At 37.0% G+C, this 13237-nt stretch overlaps 1 protein-coding gene across 1 annotated transcript in view; it reads left to right on the forward strand.

Annotated features, from left to right (window-relative positions):
- LOC145296203 (cytosolic carboxypeptidase 6-like) overlaps nt 1-13237 on the forward strand; it is a 1000694-nt gene that overhangs the window by 232329 nt on the left and 755128 nt on the right. The window lies entirely within an intron of this gene.

A 13237-nucleotide genomic window follows, 5' to 3' on the forward strand; every position in this document is an offset into this window, starting at 1 on the left:
TTTTCAATGCATGAAACGAAGACTTGTTGCTTCATAGTCCCATTCACACCACCACCACCACCACCACCATAATAATAATAATAATAATAATAATAATGTTGTTGTTTCTCTACGAAGGGGAAAAATACTTGTAATAATTATAAGAACAACGATTATGGTTATCATTATAATAATCGCTCCAGCTATGGATCAAAGATTAAACGATATTGGAGGCAGCATATCTAAGAATACTAAGTACCTGATGTCAAACAACAGCAATTCTAAATACCGTGTTGACATCTGGCGGTATTTAATGGCTTCCCTTGGCCATAACTTGGTCTTTAGCCCGGGTAAACATTTCTGAGATGGTGTCAATAAAAATACCAGGGAAGAAAAACCTTAAACAAACCATTCCTTATATTATTCAAATATGAGTGTTCAAAACTATCAAACTGACAACGACGTAAATGGGATCACAATAGCAACATTAAGTGTAGATCCTATGTCTGGTAGTTGAAAGAACGAGGCTTCCCTGGTCGTAACCTAGAGAATTCCTCAAAACAATACCGCTAGAACAAGTTGGACTAAAGTCTTAAATAAAATTGTAATGAAGTGTTATCTCAAGAGTACGTCCCCTAATAGGCGATACAGAAAAAGAATGCACAAATATGGAATGAACTAGGCCTGTTTAAAGCAACAGAGCAAAACCTTGCAGGACAAGCCCGAATAATAAGAAAAAACGGATTGCTGTCTGTCCTTGAAATTGGAGGTCTGAAAAGATAAATTAAGAAAGAAAGTGTGGATATCAATAAACATGATGGGCTTCATAAAATGATTGTGTTCGTTACAACTCTACTTTCAACCGAGTCGTTGTTTGTTTCGTTCCACACTCTTTTCTTCTAACTCTTCTTTTACACACGTCCGTTCGCTTTAGTGACTAAAAATCGTCTGTCCTCCAGCTTTCCTTTCCTCGTTATTTATGGAACCAGGGTCCGAGATTCCCCGAGATTCCATTTTTTTCCACATAAAAGCCTGCGGGCGCCATCTTGATTCTCAATTTCTGCTCTGCAGGCACAAACGCGCAGCCGCTTTAACGGTAAGCCACTTCTTTCTCCACACTCCCCCCTGATCTCATGATCACAGAGACGGCAGGGAGGTGGCGATCGCCGCCGTCGGGTGCTTCTGCGAAGAGGGACAGTGCTGCTCTCGTCTTCGCGTGTGCTCTCATCCACCACCTGATGGTCGGGGAAGGCTTTATCTCCATGGAGGCTACTGATATCAGAGTCACTGCTTGATAGGGATGGTGCAAACCAAAGCGATGGCCCACTCGTCTCAGAGTCAGTGTCACTCTCATCGTCCACTGGAGGTGGTACATATGTCGCCGGCCATAGGTCCCTAACGTGACGGGGTACGCCATCAACCTGAACACACTGCTGACTCACCACATCGGTCACTGTGCCCCGTTTATACTTGTCAGTACATCGGTTTCCTGGCTGCTTCACCCAGACAGCATCCCCTTTGGCATATCGATTCCGTTCTATCTCAGTGGCCACAGTTGTATCGGGGTGGATTCCTTTTTCTCAGACACGGTACTGATAGATTGCGTTTGCAGGCGCCGTTCCTGGAGAGACGCCATCCTTTGGCATGAGATTATACCAGTACACAGCTTCTGCGATGGTGCACTGCTTCCTGGCTGCAATTGTTTTGATGCTGCGATGGCTTCTCTCAGCTATACCATTACCAGAAGGCACATAAGCGCATCTAAGCCGCAGCCGCACACCCCATTCTTGTAAGAATTGCCTCATCTGATGGCTGCAAAAGGCTGGGTTGTTGTCTGTCAGCACTTTATCGGGCACACCTCTTTCACAGAACATGGATGACAGCTGGCGAATAATGTTGTAAGAGTCCTGGCGCCCGAGGAGTTTCCAGACTGCGAAATGTGTAGGCCCACAATTGATGAGGGTAAGGAAGTGGTTGCCACCGTAGTGGGTGATGTCCATGCCCACTCTCTGCCACTTACCACTCACTCCCAACTCCCCTTTCTTCCATCGTGCTGGAGCTGGGTCGATGGATTGGCAGGCCTCGCAACTTTCCACCACTCTTCGGATATTTTTTTTTTCTACTCCTGGATCAATCATCTTAACAAAGTACAGTGTCCGCTTGATGCCAGGATGTCCACACTGTCGATGAATGTCCATGATGCGCGCTGCATCCACATTACACACAACTGCTGCACATGTGTTTTGCAGATTATCAGAATCTCTCCGAGCACCAGCCAGAAGCCATCGTTGAGGGACTCTTATCAGAGCATCTACTCTGTTGAGTGCAGACCTGATCAACACTACGTACACGGTCAGGTCGTACTCTGTGATGGTGTCGACCAAGGTGGCAAGCAATCTTCGAATTAACATCTCACTCGATGCTCGTGTCGTCAGCCATGCTCTTCCACTTAATACATCGGTTATCCACCGATGAGTGCATGCCGAGTCAGTCATGATATGTAGAACCTTGGCTTGCCATTGAAGCGCCAAGTTAACGCCCTTCAATGTGGCATCAAGTTCGGCCAGGTTTATGTGCCTCGAATCATTCTCTGGCCGAAGCCAACAGGCATCTTCAATAATGGAATCATTAACTGCAAGGGCAACTCCAAGGGCCAGTGAACTAGCATCCACCCAGACCGTAAACTCATTCCCGCTGACGCACCACTTTTCCTGAACGGGGTCATCACTGGTTACCCTGGACACAGTCTCTGTTAGCATACTCCTTAGGGTGACATCGTGTACTGCATCATCCCATCCCGACGATACGGCTGTTGCATGTCTTTTTATGGCCGCCACGGCCACCCTGAGCCAACCGCACACAGGGAAATGGCCTACCATCTTTCCACAAAGCGAAAACACTGTTTGTCGAGTGATGTTTGATGGGACGTTGGGGACGTGACTTCCTCTTCTCCAGCAAAGTCCCTACTTGCTATTGCGCACGTGCAGGCCGAGAACTTTTGCTCTATCACACAGATGCTCTGGTTCCTTACATGTCAGTACAAAGCTCTCAAAGTGCATTCTAACCGATTGCGCTGACATGAGGCTCTCATTGACGAATATATCATCGATGTATGAGGATGTTGCCTGTTGCACTGCCTCATCTTGCTGCCGGATAGCATGCATGATTACTGTCATAATGCCTGGTGCCACATTTAGACCGAACCCTAGCCTGGTTAGACAATATCGGGTTCCTCCAATTTCCACAGTCTCAAATAGAAGAAAGGAAGGAGCCCTGGTTGCAGAAACGTCTAAATGGGCAAATAAAGCAACTTTGAAAGGACCTAAGTAGAGTACAAGCCGTCATAGAAGGTAAACTCAAAAGTTAGAGTGGATGCGATGGACTAAATCAAAAATTTAACATACAGCAAAAAGGTTTTCGGTAATTGAAGAACTGAAACAGCATATCACAGCTAAAACTGCTACAGCGAAAGAATTGAACAATATCAGCAGAATAGACTGTTTGAGAATAACCAAAAACTTCTTTTTAATCAACAAGAAGGAATTGAAAGCGGGAAGGACGTTGTACCCAATGCTAATGAATCTCGTTTATTCTGAAAAGGCATCTGGGAAAAGGAAGAAAAACACCAAGAAGATGCAGAATGGATCAAAGACATTGAAAGAGAGGTGTCCTCTAGAATGGAGTAGCAAAGAAACATAACAGTCACCGTGGAAATGCTGAGAGCGAAGGCTAAAAAGCTTTCAAATTGGAAAGCGTCTGAACCTGACAGAGTCCAGGGATACTGGTTTAAAAACCTCTCACCCACTTCTTGCAGCAATGCTAAATGACTGTTTGATGATGTGTAACTTCCCTGGTTGGTTGACAAAAGGAACTACAGTTCTGATTATGAAGGATAGGACAAAAGTGGATGAAGTGACAGACTTTAGACCAACCACTTGACTCTCAATTATGTGGAAAATTTTCACTAGCATACAGTCTGAAAGTATCTATGATCATTTGGACCAAAACAATTTGCTGCATGAAGAACAGAAAGGCTGTCGAAAAAGATCACGAGGCACCAAGGATCAGCTTCTGATCGATAAAATGATTCTAAGAAATTGCAAAAGATCTATCAACCTTGCTATAGGCTGGGTAGACTATAAGAAGGCATTCGATATGGTTCCACATTCATGGATACTCAAGTGTTTGGAAATGTTCAGAATAACCCCTAACATCCGAGCATCTATAACAAATAGCATGAAGAATTGCGAAACCAATTTAACTTCAGGAAATATTGTATTAAGAAAGATGAAAATTAAGAGAGAGATTTCCAGGTGATAGTCTTTTCCCTCTGCTTTTTGTCATCATATTGATTCCGTTGACATTTCTTTTACTGAATGTAAAAGCAGGATATGAAATCGGAAAAGGACTTCCTACGGTCAACCATCTATTATTTATGGATGACCTTAAAGTTTTTGGAAAAAATAAGAATCAACTCGATACCTTGATGAACACGATCAGATTGTTTAGTAATGACATAAGCATGGAATTTGGCATCTCCAAATGTGCTATTCTTGTGATGAAAAGAGGCAAGCTAGTCCACTCAGATTGCCTTGAACTTCCAACAACAGATCTGATAAAGAATGTTGACACCGATAAAGGTTACAAGTATTTAGGGATATTGGAAGTGGACAAGATTAAGAACATAGAAATAAAAAATCAGGTCACATCCGAGTACATCAGAAGATTAAGGTTTATTCTTAAATCACATCGCCACAGTTAGAATACAATATATTCCATCAATGCCAGACCAGTAGCTATCATTCGATATACTGCTGGCATACTTGACTGGAAGGTGGATGAATTGAAATGTTTGGACACAAAAACACATAAAATGCTTACAATTTATGGGGCCTTTTCTAAGAAAGGGGATGTAAATCGATTATATCTACTTAGAAAGAAAGGTGTTGAAGATGTTGTAAATATAGAAGAAGAAAGCCTAACTAAATATATTTCTGAAAGCCATGAAATTCTTCTACATGAAGTGAGAAGAGAAAAAATATTAAGACCTGGGGTGAAGAAGAGTCAGAGATTACAAGAGAGAGAGGAAAAATTATTTGGAAAGAAACTACACAGTGTATTCTTTAAGAATACTGAATTTAGAGATAAAGACAGCTGGAATTAGTTGGTCCGGGGGGGGGGGATCTTAAAAGATCTACTCAGAGCACATTAATGGCAGCCCAGGAACAAGCCACTCACACTAGGTCCATTAAACACTACATCAACAAAAATGCAGAATCACCGATGTGCAGAATGTGTAATGAAAATGAAGACACATTAGCTCATATTGTATCAGAATGCCCTATGCTAGTTCAACACCAACATAAAAAATTGAGACACGACAAAGTCGCTCAGGTCCTACACTGGAATATATGCAAACTCTATGCATTAGACCACAATGAGAATATGAAACGCAGAGAAGTGAAATTTGGTACACTGGAAGAGCATAACAAGGTACCATATTTACTTGATTTTTGTGGAATTTGAACAAATATTTTGAAAATTATGCTAATTTTTCTATTTTCTGATAATTTTAAGTGTGTATCACTTTATTGCAAGTGTCTAAGAATGTATATTTTCGGTGATAAAACAATATTCTAACTTCATATTTCTATATATTTTATATATATGAAATAAAGAACATATCCAGTAACAATATTAAGCAAAATCAAGAACGAATTTCACATAATTTTGTTTAAAGAAATATTTATCATAACTCCCATGCTTCAAAATTACTTTGAATAGCCTCTTGTCAACTGATGATGTCAATTGGTGGATTTGAGATGATGTGATGTTATAGAAAACTTTCAAAATCTTCCTCAAAAGTTCATCCTTCAACACAAATTGAACGCCTCCTTCATAAACTTTCATCTTTATTATTGACCAGAGTTGCTCAATTGTATTTATATCTGGAGAACAAGGTGGCCATGTCATCAAATTTTCTCCACTAATGTATAATAACTTAAGGTAGGATCTTGTAGCCTTGTTTTAGTGAGATAGCACATTGTCGTGCATAAAAATCAATTTGCGGTGACGTGCCAATGGAAGGTCATCAAGCCATGGTGACAAATGCTCATTTAAAAATAAAATATAAGACTGGCACTCAAAATGGTCCAATTAGTTTACCACAGATTATTCCAGCCTAAAACATGACATCTCCACCTCCCTGTTTATGATGGAATCTTTGGCCCACTCATCTGGTCCGTCAAAGGTTGCTCTGGCCTCATCGGCGAAAAGAACATTTTCAGAGCTGGTTTTCATGTATTTCTGAGCCCAAGCCAAACGTTTCTCCTTATGAGTTTTGTTTAAAACAGTTCTTGCTATGGTTTTAATGCTTCTTACAATTTCTATTAAGACATTGCAGCGTGGCTTTCTGGACAAGGAAGGTATACCAGCCTTGTCCAATATAGCAGCACTGTTGCTACCCAGCTGCTTGATAAGTTGACAGCAAATTTTTCTAACATCACGGGCAGAAACTGACTTTCTTGTGTTTTTGTCCTTCCTTGGTTTGATGTTTGGATGTTCAACGAATGAAGACAATATTCTTCGATCTCTTCTAAGCTCCTTGGCTAGATCTACATGAGATAAACCTTCTGCAAGGCCTACAACAACGTTCCTTTTCACTAGCTGTCAATCGACTCTTTCTAGGCATTTTGGGAGAACTGCAATAAAGTGATACACACTTAAATTGCTAGAAAATAGATAAATTAGCATAATTTTCAAAATATTTGTTCAAATTCCACAAAAATCAGGGAAATAAGGCACTTTGTTATGCTCTTCCAGTGTACCAAATTTCACTTCTCTGTATTTCATAGCAATTTCAAAATTAAAAAAAAAAAAATTGACCTGCAATAAAGCGATACACAGGGTTTATTCAGAAATCATAATGTTTACATTTCAAATACGCAATTAAAAAGAGCTGTTATGAATCAGAAAATTCTTAAGTTGTGACAATGTGTCTTATTTTATATTATTTGGGCTTCATTCTGACGGTTGATCCTACATAAGTACAGCATAATTATGTTGATATGTATCACCAAAATTAAGCAATGTTAAGCAGAGGAAATCAACACAATCCAACCAGAGGAAATTGAGACTCGATGGCTGTCTGAAATAGCCTCAGATATTTCATTTCAGAAATTCCTCTACATTTCATATTTGAAAAGAATGGGTCTTTGACTTGTATTTGACTTGATTGATTGGTTAAAATTGTTGGTATTTAGAGTTTCGTATGATCCAAGAAATTTCAACAGAAACTAAACTGCTTGAAATGAAATAAATCTTCTGAAACCTTTATGACTGTCTGCAATACTACAAAAGGATTATACAAAACCTGTTAAATCTAGAGTGACTGAGCAGATGCTTAGTTCCCAGGAGTTTTGGCGAATAACAAACAGGATCCTGAACAAATGTGTGACCTCAATTCCAACGATCACCAACGGTAATTTCCTCAGCATCTGATAATCTTGATTTTTTTGTAAAGAACTTTGCATCAAATTGTACCCTTTGTAATCATGGACACCTACCTCCAAACTTTCACTCTATGACTGAAAACACTCTGAGCAATGTCCATATATTTATTCAGGTTGTTGCTAAAATTATCAAAAATCTTGATGCCTACAAAACAACTAATCTTGACAACATTCCAGATATAGTGCTTAAAAAGTTTCACACAGAATCAATTTTTATTCTTACAAAGCTGTTCTATCGTTGCTTAAAGGAGAAATGCTTCCTATCACTCGAGAACACTTTGTCCATCAGCCCAGTTTTTAGAAATACTAGACATAGGTCTTATGCATTTCAATATAGATCAATCTGTCATATGTGGGTTATATGTAAGTTGCTTTAATTGGTGATAAATCAAAAAGTGAGAAGCAATATAGATTTCGTCCTGCAATATAAAGAACTGATGTGCTGACTGTAATATCACACTGGATTAATGAATCTATTGACGATGGCTTGATTTCTGGAGCAATAGTTCTTAACATATCAAAGGTCTTTGATAGGTTTTGGCATAAAAGCCAACTTTACAAGTTTGCTAACTATGGAATATCTGAAAATGTCCTCTCAACTATCGAATCGTTTCTCTTTGATAGGTTTATAAAAAGTAGTCGTTGATAAATAGCAGTCTTAATAACATAATATAAATGCTGGCATACCACAGGAGTATTCTGAATCCAGCCCTCTTCCTGATTTTCATCAATGATCTCCCAAAAGGTTCATATGAGATGTTAAGTTCTCGCATTGCAAAAAATTCAGAATGAGAAAAATTAGTGTTACGTAAACATGCGCATAACTTTGTTTCCTGTCAGTGTATATATGCGTGTGTCAGTGTATATATGCGTGTGACAGTGTATATATGCGTGTGTTAGTGTATATGTGCATATGTCAGTGTATATATGCGTGTGTTAGTGTATATATGCATGTGTCAGTGTATATATGCATGTGACAGTGTATATATGCATGTGTTAGTGTATATATGCATGTGACAGTGTATATATGCATGTGTCAGTGTATATATGCGTGTGTCAGTGTATATATGCATGTGTCAGTGTATATATGCATGTGACAGTGTATATATGCATGTGTCAGTGTATATATGCGTGTGTTAGTGTATATATGCATGTGACAGTGTATATATGCATGTGTCAGTGTATATATGCGTGTGTCAGTGTATATATGCATGTGTCAGTGTATATATGCATGTGACAGTGTATATATGCATGTGTCAGTGTATATATGCATGTGACAGTGTATATATGCATGTGTCAGTGTATATATGCATGTGTCAGTGTATATATGCATGTGACAGTGTATATATGCATGTGTCAGTGTATATATGCATGTGACAGTGTATATATGCATGTGTCAGTGTATATATGCATGTGTCAGTGTATATATGCATGTGACAGTGTGAAACGATTAAGCACTTTGTATATATTAACTTTTGTTTTTCTTCTTTTTTCATTTTCTTTCTTTGAAGATTGTAATGCTGGGCATGAGGCAGCCAAACCAGCTGCCAACCTTCTCCTGCCTTTTATTAAAACCAACTGAGAGCTCTTTTTAGTATCCTCACTGTTCCCTTAAGTGCAATTATCTGGATTTCTCTTGCACTTAGTTCGCCATGAATATTAGTTAAGTAGGACTTCAGGGTCTTCTTCATAAGTCCTGTAGCACCTATAATAACTGGTATGATTGATATCTCCCTAATATTTCAGTCTCTTTCCATATCATACATGAGGCCTTGATATTTGGTCTGTTCCTCTCTTTCAGCTCTGTTTAGACCTACATCATTAGGGATACTCACTTCAACCAAGGTTTCCACTCTCTCTGACTTATCCCATATAACTATGTTAGGTTTCACAGCAACATTGTAGGGATTACGTGGTCGTAATGTATGGTATATAAGTCATTTCCAACTGTTCTTTCAGGTTGATATTCTCAGGACTTGCTGCTACACTGGATGTTTAATTTTTTACAGATGGTCCAGTGGAGGTACTTTACTCCATCATGTCTCGCTGTGTAGTAGGCGTCCTCCCAAAAGAGTCATACATATGCATGTGATAGTGTGTCAGTCACTTTAGTATATATTATGTGTGTGCTGCTTTTATCAATGTGTTTATGACAGTGTGTTAATTAGTTGAGAATATTTGCTTTTTCTAGCCGTTAGACGCCAAGGAACTGAGCATAATATTGTGTTAGCAGTCTGGCTCAACTGTTTTATTGCTAAAAATTCTGATCCTTAAAATCTTAGTCCAAAAGATTGATTTTTACTTAGTACACAAAAATTTATTTTATGTGTGCAAGATGGTTTTGGTGTGTGGACGTAAGTGAAAGGAGGGTCACATGACAGTTAGTTTTGCTTTTATTGTAAATATGTCCCTGGAAACTGATCTTTATACGAAAAAGTAAGTTTATTTTTCACCCATAATTTTTGGCTTGTGGCTTTTTTTTCTTTTTTTTTAAATATGACATTGATCAATTAATGTGTAGAATTGGGTTACATATCAATCTCATACGTTCATTGTAAATTTTTATTTGAACTTTCCTGGTTTTGTTCGAGTTTTCTTTATATTATTGAAAAACTCGTACAAAAATATGAAAGTTTAACGAATATTATCTATTGTTTTTAGCAACGTGTTTATTCATGTTGAATATAAGCATGCTTCAACTGTGATTCTTAAACATCAAACTGAACATTTCTCATATAATCAAATAAAATTTAACTGATTTTATTCATAATTCCATTCGTCCATACTTGAATAGGCATTATGCTTGATTGTCTAGAATGGAATTGGTAATTTCGTATAGAAAGCAAACGTTTGTTATAAAATATGTGAGAAATGAAATCAATGGTAATCTATGTCTGCATTTGTCTTTTTTTAAATTCAGTTCTGAGTAATAATAAAATATGAATAAAGAATATTTTAAATTTATTCACTTACACAAAAAAAAAGGCTGGTAGATTAAAGATAGATTTCAAGTATTTATAAAAATGTTGGGGTTTGTTATTTTGGAAAGGGTATATTTGTAATTTGGAAGCAGGGGGTATTTTGCAAATATCTATCTCATTTTTATGATTTCAGGCAAGTTGTAAATAGATAAAACCTAATGAAAAACTACAAAATCTAAAAAATGGTTGGCAGATCTATTACTAATGGAGATTTGGAGTCTGTCTACCCCAAACTAAACTATTACTTCTATTAATAGTACTATTGTACTATATTTTAATGCTCAACTCAGAAGAGAAGCGTAGTGTAGTATCTGTTCTATTTTGATGATACCATCTCTCAAGGACATTACTTATTTTTTTCGGAAGGGGATAGTGTAGAATCTATTCTGTTCATAAAAACCATCATCCCAGGCATTGCCTCATACTTCAAGAATGTAATATACTATTTGTTCTGTTGTCATGAGGCGTCATCATAGGCATTACCTTTTCTTTGTTTTTTCTTTTTTTTTACAAATGAGTGACCACTTATCAAGACCTAGAGGCCACTTGAGGATAAGAGTTAATGAGTGTATGGTAGTCAATTAGACAATATGGTAGTAATCGTTTGTAGTGGAAATTTGGTAAATTGGATTACTTAACGGGATGACTCATCAAGAACTTGCTTACTTTAGAGTTGAAGACGACTATATTGTAGTCAGCTGGAAAGCAGACAAACGGAACAGAGTTTGACAGATGTGTAGTTCTAAGAAAGAAGCTTTGTTCATGGAATCCATGTTTGGGTTTGGGTGCAAAAAAGAGAGTGAGGGGGGATTATTGATAGTGGTTTCAGCTAGACAAGTGTTTTTCGTGAAAGTTTGGCAAGGGGGGGACCATATATTGAAGTTCAGATGAGCACTTGCCATGAAAATAACGGTAGAGTAGAGACAGGCTCGCAACGTCTGTTTTTTGGGGGGAAGGAGGTAGTGTAATATGTTTATTCACCAGCATACCCCCTCCATTTGAGGTGGAATTAGTTTATTGCTAACTAATTACTTAAGACTTCTAACCGGTCATTACTGGCAGAATGAGAGAGAAGGCTACCCCTGTGAATTAAATAAGGATTTTGTTCGAAACTGCTTACAGATTACTGAGGTCAGCAAGAAACAACTGAAGAAGGTCAGAAGTTACATTTGCTGAAATGTTGTGAGAATAACATGCAAGATGAAAACAGTAGTCCAAATAATCCACATAATACGAAGAAAATTTTCATTTATTTTCTTCCATTCGTTTTTTACTTTGCATTTGTAGCTAAGAGTATTTTAGATATTTATTTTAGTCATTCAAACATTGTCTTTGGTTCTGTTTTCTTCCTTTTTAAAAAGAAAAGGCAGATACATGATTCATTAGGATATATACATTGATAAAATTCAAACTAAAGATAAAATACGATTTTTGCATATTTAGTTATTTTTTTACTAATTTTCTTTTTCAAGTTTTATGTATTAATATTTCAACACATTGAATTTTTTATTTTAGAATAAAAACAAGTAAAAGATGTAAAAAAAGCTGCAAGTACAATTTCATAATTTTGTATCCTTTTTTTCTGTTAATTACTCTATTACACATTGTTGTCACCATTGTCTTTCTTCAAATAATCGCTTATTCTTCTTCTTCTTCTTCTTCTTCTTCTTCTTCTTCTTCTTCTTCTTCTTCTTCTTCTTCTTTCTATTTTCTTAATTCTGCCATCACCCCAGCAGGCATATCTTTTATCTCTCCGAATTCCAACCTTCTTTCATCTTTCTAATTTTCCATTCTTAGAGTGTCTTCCGCTGCGAAGCGTTCTGTGCGAAATAACCAAACTGTTGCCAGCTGTTATAAATTCCTTTTTATGCAAACTCCATTCACATAACCCTGTGCATCAAAATTCAATCTTAATAAACTACCCCTCCTCCCCATGGCTTTACATTTGGATCTGTTGTTTCTGCCTTCAGGATCATATTCTTTCTGCTGCTTCTGACAATGAAATCTGTAAACTATATGGTTTTCTGTAGCATATTCATCAGAAACGCATTATCTCATCTCATTAGTTTATGTGAAATCTATTTTTCCAATTGTTATAATTTTAGTTTATGAGCAACTATTTTTGAGATAAAGAATCATTATTTACATATCTACTCTCAGATGAGAGTTCTACATTCTTTAATATTTCTGATATTCTGCAGACACAATATATACATTTCTGATATTCTACAACTACCAGTTTATATTTCTGATGTTGTGCGGACACTCTTTTACATTTAAATTTATAATGTTGTGCAGACAATATTTTATATTTCTGATTTTATCTTAACACTATTTCATATAATTGATGTTGTGCTGATACCATTTTATATTTCTAATGTTGTGTGGACATCATTTTATATTGATAATGTTGTGCAGACACCATTTTGTACTTCTGATGTTGTGCAGACACCATTTTATATTTCTAATGTTGTGCGGAAACCATTTTATATTTCTAATGTTGTACAGAAATCATTTTATATTTCTGATATTGTACAGAAATCATTTTATATTCCTAATATTGTGCAGAAACCATTTTATATTTCTAATATTGTGCAGAAACCATTTATATTTCTAATATTGTGCAGAAGCCATTTTATATTTCTGATGTTGTGCAGAAACCATTTTATATTTCTGATGTTGTACAGACACAATTTTATATTTATGATGTTATGTGGACACCATTTTATGCTTATGATTTTATGTGAACACCATTTTATATTGAAT

This window comes from Euprymna scolopes, chromosome 16 (assembly GCF_053919585.1).
Source record: "Euprymna scolopes isolate OS-2025 chromosome 16, ASM5391958v1, whole genome shotgun sequence".
In the NCBI taxonomy this organism is placed as follows: domain Eukaryota; kingdom Metazoa; phylum Mollusca; class Cephalopoda; order Sepiida; family Sepiolidae; genus Euprymna; species Euprymna scolopes.